Here is a 10,297-nt window from a genome sequence, read left to right as displayed (position 1 = left end):
TTGAACTTATATATCAGTATATGAACACAATATACAGAACATAATAAACAGTGGAATATGGCATTATTGGTAATGCACTATATAAAAATAACTGCCATACAGTAAACCTTCACATAAAAAAAAAAAGTGACTGACACCAGAGTATTTTTTTTTTTTTTTTTGAGTACACTAATGAAATATAGGAAACCTGGAAGTCATAAGCCAGGTGCAAGTGTCGAAGTCTTGTTTTTGGATAAGCTCACTATTATATCATTCTGTTCATTTGTGCCATTTCTTTATTATAATCTCACATAGGGTAACATTGTAAGCAATTCGTACTGCCTTGTAACCTGTACTGTACACAGAGGGTGCCTGCAAGGTTCAGTTCTCGGACCACTCCTGTGGAGACTGATCCTGGACGGCTTTCTTAACCAAAACCTCAACAAAGTTAACGCCCTCGCTTATGATCTTATGCTGTTGCTCGAGGCCGATAGCAGGGCCAAACGGGAAGCCATGGCAAATCACACCATAGACATGCTACAGGGATGGGCAAGCCTAAATTATCTGCATATATCACCCACGAAGACTTCATCAATCCTCATAAAGGGCTCACTCAATGTGCGAAGACCCCTGCAGATAAAAATACAAGGGACCCTTGTGAAACTGAATGGAATTGAAATATCTTGGACTTGTGTTAGACATGAATCTTTCATTCTCCCCACACGTCGACTATTTATTAACCAAAATCAGGAAATACTCCGCCACTATCGCTAGAGTAACCTGAAAGAACTGGGGGTTAAAGAAGAAGACATTGTCGCTCTTCTACAGGGCAGCCTTCACTCCTCCCTCATACGCCGCAGGCATCTGGTTCAATAGGGCAACCACTGCCATAAACAGAAGAAAACTGGACACTCTGCAACGAACCTTCCTTCTCACCTCGAAGCGTGCTGTATGGTGAGCACTCATACACTCCAGGTTCTGGTGGGCTCCTCTAGTCCTGGAAATCATTTGCCGCGGTTTACTGTATCACTTATCAAAAGGAACATCTAAAACCTGCATAGGATTCACGACAGAACCTAATAATAGCAAAAGCACGGAGAAACAACAGCTTACAACCCAACTAAAACAAGCGTGGAGGCGCCTCCATAGCCAGGTGGGAAGGGGCAGCAGTGCGTAGCACACGCTTCTTGATTAGACCGGGGTTCGAGCCCGTCACCACCAAATATGGAAAATGCGGAAAGGTCATGGAATGACCACCGTATATCCCGGAGCAATATGGCCTTAGTTGCTAATGCTCCTAAAAAAAAACCAAATAACAATAACAATAACAAGCGTGGAAGGCAAGATAGGCAGACTCCACCAGAAAGTTTATTCCCAACATAAGATCAGTATACCCAAGGCAACCACAATGGCTATCATCTGGCTTGTTCACCACCTTCCTACTCACAGGGCATGGCTCCTTCATTGCAAAGCTGTCCTCTTTCCGCATCATGGGCTTCCCAGCCTACAGCTAGGGGGAGGATGAAACACATTATTTACGACTCTGTTATACGAGGACCTCCACTCAAATACTCACTTCTCGCTCAAAAATCAGGAACACCTAGTGCTACAATCCGAAGACCACTACAAAGTTCTTACTCACTTTTGCACAGGGCCCTTCCAGCACCTCCTCTGTTGCAACCACCATAAAAAATTTCTCTCCATACCATGGCCTACCTATCAACCACTTGAACTGCTATGCAGGCCTCCGACAACATTGCCACTGAAAAAAAACTTCCTCTTCACCATCCCAGAGATCCAGCAACAAACTGGCACTCACCAATGACCTTCCACCAACTGGGCCTGTACAAAACTCGCACTTCAACGAAAGTAAGTTCACATAATGGAGGACTAAGACAAAAACTCCAAAACATCAGACGGACAGCAACCTCGCGTGGGAGCAGGTCCCACGCGAGACCTGAAATCAACCAGACACCTTTGCTTCTGGAGAGCGTCTGTCTTGTGAACTGTGACATCACTAGGCCTAACTCAACTATGACTCTCGCAGCTCTGCTGCAAATGCTTCTGACCCCCTGTGCATCGGATGAACAGCAATCTCAGACAGGATTCATTCCTGTGTGTGACCCACAGCCATTGATTCCCTATCTTCTCGTGTTACTTGTTCCAGGAACTACAATGCCATTGGACTAGACACAAATACGACCTCTGCAGCCACGCTGCAACACCACTCTGCAATCTGAATAGGGTGTTCTTATCCTATTCACCTTCAATTACCTGTCCTTGGCAGGGGGGAAGGAGTTGGTTTTCTGTCTCCTCCTCTCCCTACCACCCCTCCCTTCACCTGGTGAAACATGGGCCTGCCTCACTGAACACCTGGGTCACCTTTCAGCCTCCCCTCACTACCTATACACCAACATACACAAAATCAAATTACCCAAACTGCAAAATCTAACTACATCCAAATTAAATCAAGTTCTCAAAAAAAAATATATTTTTTTTCTAATTCTAGCAATCGCCCCATGATAGTTTTTTTTTTTTTTTTAGGCCCTAGCCACTGAAATCTCAGCAAACTAGGTGGCAGGGCCAACCAGAGTAAAATATAGAGCTACTGTGTATCTGGTCTGCCTCCACGGCGCTTACTGTGGGTGCCATTCGGGTCCCAATGAACAATGGTACACAACACTACACCTCCCAAAGTCCACACTTTTAAATCTCTGGCCTCAACAATGTATGTTTCCACATGACAACGTATATCACGTGGAGATGGGGGAAAACCCCTGGTGCCGTTAGACACGAACACACTATAGTGTAACATCACTAACTCTGGCGAGAGAGAAAGCAGCACAGTGTTGTGCAGAAATTAAACTCTGGTGTCTCCCTTTCCCACATGCAAGGTGCATCCTGTGAACAAACACTATCAGATATTGTAAAACACTAAATTACTTTCATATGGTCCTTGAGGTTGTCACAGACATTCTCTCAGATATGCCAGACAAGTTGTACTTGCTACCTGGGAGTCTAAAACGCTGATGGAACTGATATTCGGGTGACACTGAAGTCAAGTGGACCCAATTTCGGCGAAGTCCGGATGGTTTGTGACAGCCAAATCCTCTGCTTGCACGTTCACGATGGTGGGACTGTTAGTAATCCTGGGTATACCCCCATGCACAAGTACATGGTGGGTGACCACCCAGGTGTGAACCAACGTAAGCAGGGGTCGAGGTGTGGCGCCCACACCACATGGAGGAACGCCGCCCCTCTATGTTACCAGGCAGTACTAGGTGGAAGATGACTCTCATCAACCGGTGAAATACCACCACTTTCCTTATTGGAGGCTTGAAGTGGTGGAACCCATGTTTAGTCTCTAGAGCTAAGTTCCGGTCAACCCTTCCCTATCTCTTCCATCATGCAGTATGATTGATGACTTTTGAGGTTATGATGAACGTCGTGGCGAGATCCAATATTCCTTACATTTCGAGGGTACAGCTCTAAAACGGTTTTCGAAGGCCGGCCGCTAGTTAGTACACCGGACCGGACCTATTGGTAACTCTCTAGGAGGCTTCCGGATCAGCTAGTGTATAATCTTGCTACCTCTACTCTGCCAGATAGTGACTGGAGGGAGTCCGAGTAGTGTGTAAGCGGGAGCATTGTCGAAGTCACGTTATGTCAAGGATCTGGGTATATTCTTACCACATGTACGCCATATCCAAAAATTTCATTACTTCATACAGCATGTCCCACCCACTTTTCTTACTATTGAATACACCATGAATTGTCAAACTAATAGAGCAAGCTTATCTGCGAAAAGATCTAAACCTCCCAACGACTTCCTAATTCATTTCACAAATATACGTGGTCTCAATTCTAATCTCAACGATGTCCATTTCCACTTGCAGTCTGCCAAACCTCATGTACTTTTTCTGACAGAATCTCAGTTATCGGTCGATTCAACTACTGCTCATCTCAGATGCCCAAATTATTCCCTGTATGATTCCTTTCGCCTCAAAGGTGGTACTTTGTGCATATGTCCGTTCTGATATTCCCTGTCAGAGACTTGGCAATTTGGAATCTCCTCTATTTGATCTTCTCTGGCTTAAAATCTCTCTACCTCATTGTGTCAAATTCATCTGTTGTCTCTACCGTTCTTCCAACTCGACTAATCACTTGGAGCTCTTTGACTTCCTCTCGTTGGAACTTGACTTTCTCCAGTCCAACTCTCCTAACAGTGAGGTAATTTTCCTTGGTGATTTTAATGTTCACAACCCCAGCTGGCTTCCGTTTTCTAGTCACACCGACCCAGCAGGTCGAGATGCTGAGGCTTTTGGAATTACTAATGACCTAGCACAGATTGTTCATTTACCTACAAGAATACCGGATAATCCTAATCATACAGCCAATATGCTCGATCTTTTTCTCACAAACAACCCTTCTAAGTACACGGTCGAAGTGAGAGCTCCTTTAGGCACTTCAGATCACAACTTGGTGATTGTCTCTTCTCCAATGGAACCTTTATCTCATGGCTATTCCCAACCTCGTGTTGTTTGGCATTACAAGAAGAAATGGGATGACCTGCGAGACTTCTTTTCTTCTTTTCCTTGGTCGGATTACTGTTTCAAAACTTCTGATGTTAACGTTTGCTCAGATCGTGTCAGTGAAATTATTCTTGCAGGAATGGAATCCTTTATCCGACACTCCACTTTAAAATCTCGTCCTTTATCTAAACCTTGGTTTTCCAATAAATGTGCTAAGGCTGTCCAAGAGAAGAATGTTGCATATCGTGATTGGCTTGTTTCTAATTCTTCAGTTTCACTTTCTGCCTACACCAAAGCTCGCAACAATTGTAAAGCAGTTATTAATCAGTCCAAACTAGAGTTTGAACAGGCTAAGAGTACAAAACTTGTTTCTTGCCCTAATGGTAGCCGAGTATTCTGGTCTCTCGCCAAAGCTATTGGCCGCAACTTTTGCCCATCTCTGCTCCCACCTCTGTCCAAACCAGATGGTTCTGTTGTCACTTCAGCCAAGGATAAAGCTGACCTGCTAGCATCCCATTTTTCTTCCAGCTCATGTATTAATGATCTTGGTAAAACACCACCCACCATTCCCAACACACTCCATTCAATGCCTCCTGTGGTCTTCCGTCAAAAGGATATCAGAAGGATTTTGATGAATCTCGATGCTAAGAAAGCTCCAGGTCCTGATGGTATTTCTCCACTTGTTCTCAAAACCTGTGCTCCTGAACTTACTCCTATTCTTTGCCGCCTTTTTTCACTTTCTTATTCTAAAGGTGCTTTTCCTTCTGCTTGGAAATTTGCTCATATCCAGCCAGTTCCTAAAAAGGGTGACAAATCCCTCCCATCCAATTATCGTCCCATTGCAATTGCTTCTACTCTTTCTAAAGCAATGGAGAAATCAATTAACCGCCAACTCTTAAACTACCTAGAAACCTTCCGTCTGATCAACGATCACCAGTATGGATTCCGTAAGTGTCGATCCACTGGTGATATTCTGGCTTATGTTATACATTTATGGACTAATTCAATGGAAAGGTTCGGTGAAACACAAGTAGTTGCTCTTGACATCTCAAAGGCTTTTGATCGTGTTTGGCATAAAGGTCTTCTAAACAAGCTTCCATCTTATGGTTTGCCAACTGTTTTTAGTAATTGGTTATCCAGTTTTCTCTCTGATCGCTCACTGAGGGTGATGGTTGATGGCTCTCTCTTCTAACCTCTCCACTAATGCCGGTGTCCCCGAAGGTTCAGTTCTTTCCCCCACTCTTTTCCTCTTGTATATCAATGACCTTCTTCCATTGACTGGAAATCCTATCCATAGTTTTGCCGATGACAGCACATTGCATTCAACTTACCATTTTGAGAAACCTTATCCTGCTCAATCAGCTTCAACTTCTCGAAAATCTGCTACCAATTCCTTAAATGCCGATCTTCAGGTAATTCTCCAGTGGGGCAAAGACAACTTAGTTGATTTCAACCCTTCTAAAACTCAGTCTTGTCTTATATCTCGCAAAAAGGATTCTTCTGCTCCTATGCTTATCTTTAGTGACACTCCACTTTCTAGGCAAAAGGATATATCTCTTTTGGGGATTAACCTGACTTCTAATCTCTCTTGGCACAAGCACATTACAAATATTGCTTCCTCTGCATGTAAAAAACTTGGTTTTCTCTTTCGCTCTCGGCGTTACTTTTCTTCCAAACAGCTGCTCACTCTGTATAAATCGCAAATCCGCCCTGCCATGGAATATTGTTCCCACATCTGGGGTGGTGTCCCCAAAACCTCTCTCAGGCTTCTTGATTCCATTCAGAAGAGGGCAGTTAGGTTAATTAATGATTCATCTCTAACAGAGTCTCTCCACTCGCTGTCTCATAGACGCACTGTTTCTGCTGCATGCCTCTTCTACAGATACTTCCATGGGCACTGTTCTTCTGAATTGGCTTCTATAATTCCCGCTTTCTCTTTCAAAACAGTCCGAACACGTGCCGCCACCAGCCAACATCCGTTTACTGTCCAACTTCAAACCCACAGAACCAACTTTTCATCTTCCTTCATACGTATTTCCTGAAAATTACAATCTACAGAAGTTCAAGTCCAATGTCAACAAATATCTTCTTTCGTCTTCTCAATCTCCAACCCAAGCACGGTACTAAGTACTATAGGTTCTAATACCTCTCGTGTTTGGGGTCCACATAAAAAAAAAAAAAATATATATATATATATAAATAACATTCCATTTATTAAATAACTACAGTCAAAACAAGTAAAATTTGAATTACAAACAAAACAATTCCAAGTTTTGTGGCATAAATGCAATGATCATTATGCTCACAGCAGGAAAAAACTTTGCCTTCACAAGTTGGATTGCACTAATGCAACTTGTGAAGGCAAAGTTTTTTCCTGCTGTGAGCATAATGCTGCACCAGATCAGTAATCGCAAACGAAAACTCGTGAGATATTTCCTTTTTTTTCTTTTTGTTAGTTGTTGGCGCATCGGCTTCTGTGGCCATAATGCATCTCCCAAAGTTTTTGCATTTTCTACTGATCCAAGCCCAAGGTGGGATTCGAACCCACAACCTTTGGGTAGCCAGGCAGAGTGAGACTACAAATAATTTCTAAAACTGTCTAGTAAAAATTTGTCTATATTTAGGAAAGTACAGAAAATTACAGACCTTTATTTAACCAACAGTTAATGCAAGTTTGTTATTTTCAAAAGGAACTTCATAGGTGCATTGCTTCCCTCTTCTCATTCCTTTCATGAATGAAGAGAGGGATGCCTAATAAGTGACCTTGACCACCTTTTTTCCTTCTTAGTATAGTAATTTAGGAATGAATAATCTGATTGCTTGACCTTAAGTTTTTTTTTTTTTTTGACTACTCATGCTTGTGAAGTAATGTTTAACAAACAATTGAAGTCCAGATGAAAAAAAAACCAGCACCTGCAAATAGCTATAATTAATCATTAAATTAATGATTATCATTAATTAGTAATAAAGAAGCTCATCAAACATCCAGCCCACATCTGTTTTTCTTTTATTTTTATCTTTACTATATCCTTCAGCTAATCATCTTTTTCTTTAATACTGTTATCAGTACTGTTTTATACAAAAACGTTCCACAGCACACCACACCTCACCCCTCTAATTATTTAAACTTAATTTGTTGACAGTTGGAAGTTCACCTAAAAAAAAACTAATGAAGCAGCAGCATCTTGATAAACACAGCACTAACACTGATGTCTATTAATGAGGATGGAAAGGCTGTCTAAAGCATAGGTAATGCATCTCCATTTCTGCTACCCATGTAGTATGCATGCATCATTTTATTATATCTCATTGTGAATATCTTCACAAGTTGCTAAGGTATTGCACTAATTCAAATAAGTAACGCTTCTCTGGTAGAGAAGACTACTGTTACTTATTCTCAGATGGGCACCACCACCACCCAGACAGCACCATTTCAAAGCTGGTTGGCTTCAACTGCCACAGATAAGACTGACTATTATGTAGCAGTGAGTAGGAGGGTCGCTGCAGTGTGTGGAAGGTGCCGAGCATAAGCCCTCCTGGAGCCGCCGCTGGTACAGATCTTGGTGGTAGTAGCAAATACTCAAGTGAGAACCTTGAGGACTCAGGTGGAGAAGAGTTCCATGTGAACAGCAGTTGAACATGGGTTAGTCAGTCCTAAGGGATAGGAGAAATCTGGTGCTGGATTTCTCCCATCCAAACGGTCTCTTATCGAGTCTGGGTGGTGGTGGTGGTGGTGCCCATCTGAGAATAAGTAACAGTAGTCTTCTCTACCAGAGAAGTGTTACTTATTCAAAGTAGTGCAATATCTAGGCAATTTTTTTTGTGAAGGTATTCGCAATATGAGATATAATAAAATGATGCATGCATACTACCTGGGTAGTAGAAATGATGGAGATGCATTACCCATGCTTAAACAGCCTTTTCATACTCTTTGACATTTAGATTATTAATGAGAGTTCAAAACATTCTCCCACAAAAACAGCTTGACCTGACTTATTACTTGACCATACTCAGTACTGTTTTAAGGGTAAATAACTTAAGCTTTTAGTAACTTCTGATAATACTATACAAACTAGCTATTCACACTTGTGCAGGATCATTTATTTAATGTTTAATTTAAATCACAAAGGAAACAAGGATGTTTAGACAAATTATTTCAAAGTATAATTCAGATCCTATTGGGTGTCAGATTTTTACATATACAGTGGATTCCGATTAATCAGGGCAGCCATGTATTTGGGGCAAATCTTAAAAAACAGAACCCAATCAAGAAAATAGCCAGTGTTTACTTCGCTTAATTGGGACAACATGCGGTTTAATTGGGGCAGGAGACCACAGCACTGGAGCTTACTAGATTTCTAGAGCTCAACCATAAAACAAAAACAATTAGCAGTCACCTGTTTATTAGGCTTTTCTGTTAGCACAATCAATCTATCATTAACAGATAGTAAACTCGATCTTATTGAATTTGCGATAATATCGACAGCTGGAATTCTGTGGGTTATTATGGTGAAATGTGTTTACACTTCCATGAAATCTTCAATCATATAAAAAAATTAATTTTCAGAAACTTCTCTTCATTCCTATTTTTAAAGCTTCGTAACTTGTTACTCCATTCTCACTTGCACGTGTCGTGTTACTTGCAATTTGTGTGCCGTGTTCTCTGTTATCGATTGCTTATCTTTTTACTGTTTTAAATTTGAACCCCCACCCACAAATGTCAACTAGTTAGTATGTACATATTACAGTACGTATTAATTATTCCGATTATCACGTATGTTCCTCCGATTTTCACGTATCATTTAATTTTTTAATTGGTAAGGTAATAAAGGGTAAATTTGTGTTTAATGTATCTTTACTTTTATAGCCTGTGGATAATATTCCTCCTATTTTTGCTAATTAGAATCGCTGTTTAATAAAATTAAAATTCAATTGACAATGATTTGATTGTACAGTGAGCCAATTATAAAGCGGAGATCCATTGTATTTTTTAGCTATTTACGTGAAACTTCGGATAATTGGGGCATATGCTTAATCAGGCCAAAATGCACTAGTCCCGTGTCCCAAATAACCAGAATTGACTGTATTTGATATTTTAACTGAACATGATTAATTGATGCTTCATAAGGTTTTCACAAAAAATTTATTTCAACTTGTTGTTAAAGATTGATTCTGAGAGAATATGTTCCTAACCGAACCAAAACTTTGTGTCTGCTCTTCTTTCAGATTTCCATTACTCCCTTCAAATTGGAAAAATCTAAAAGGCTGTATGTACATTATTTTTCTGTATATATGAACATATTCAGTAGTTGTGCCATGCTGGGATTGGGAATAAATCACCATGTCATTTGTACTGTAGATATAAACTGTGCATTTGTTAACAGTTTAAACCAGCGGTTCTCAAACTTTCTGAGCCCACGCCTCCCTTGACCTGTATAATTTTCCCAGCTACTTAAGTAGTTATATATTGGCATCATTAAGTATACCGCATATTGTGAATACCTTCACGAGTTACCATGACATTGCACTACCTTGAATAAGTAACGCTTCACCACAGGAGAAGACTATTGTTACTTATTCTCAGCAGATACCATCACCCATATGACACCGTTTTGGAGCTTATAAAGAGGAGCCAATAAGCTCCAAAACAGTGCTGTATGGATGACAGTATCTGCTGAGAATAAGTAACAATAGTCTTCTCCTCTGGTGAAGCGTTACTTATTCGAGGTAGTGCAATATCGTGGCAACTCGTGAAGGTATTCACAATATGAAATATACTTAATGAT

Source organism: Mastigoproctus giganteus, chromosome 3 (assembly GCF_048544385.1).
Source record: "Mastigoproctus giganteus isolate SK-2022 chromosome 3, ASM4854438v1, whole genome shotgun sequence".
In the NCBI taxonomy this organism is placed as follows: domain Eukaryota; kingdom Metazoa; phylum Arthropoda; class Arachnida; order Uropygi; family Thelyphonidae; genus Mastigoproctus; species Mastigoproctus giganteus.
The sequence above is the reverse complement of the archived record's forward strand: the minus strand, read 5'-3'. Positions refer to the sequence as shown.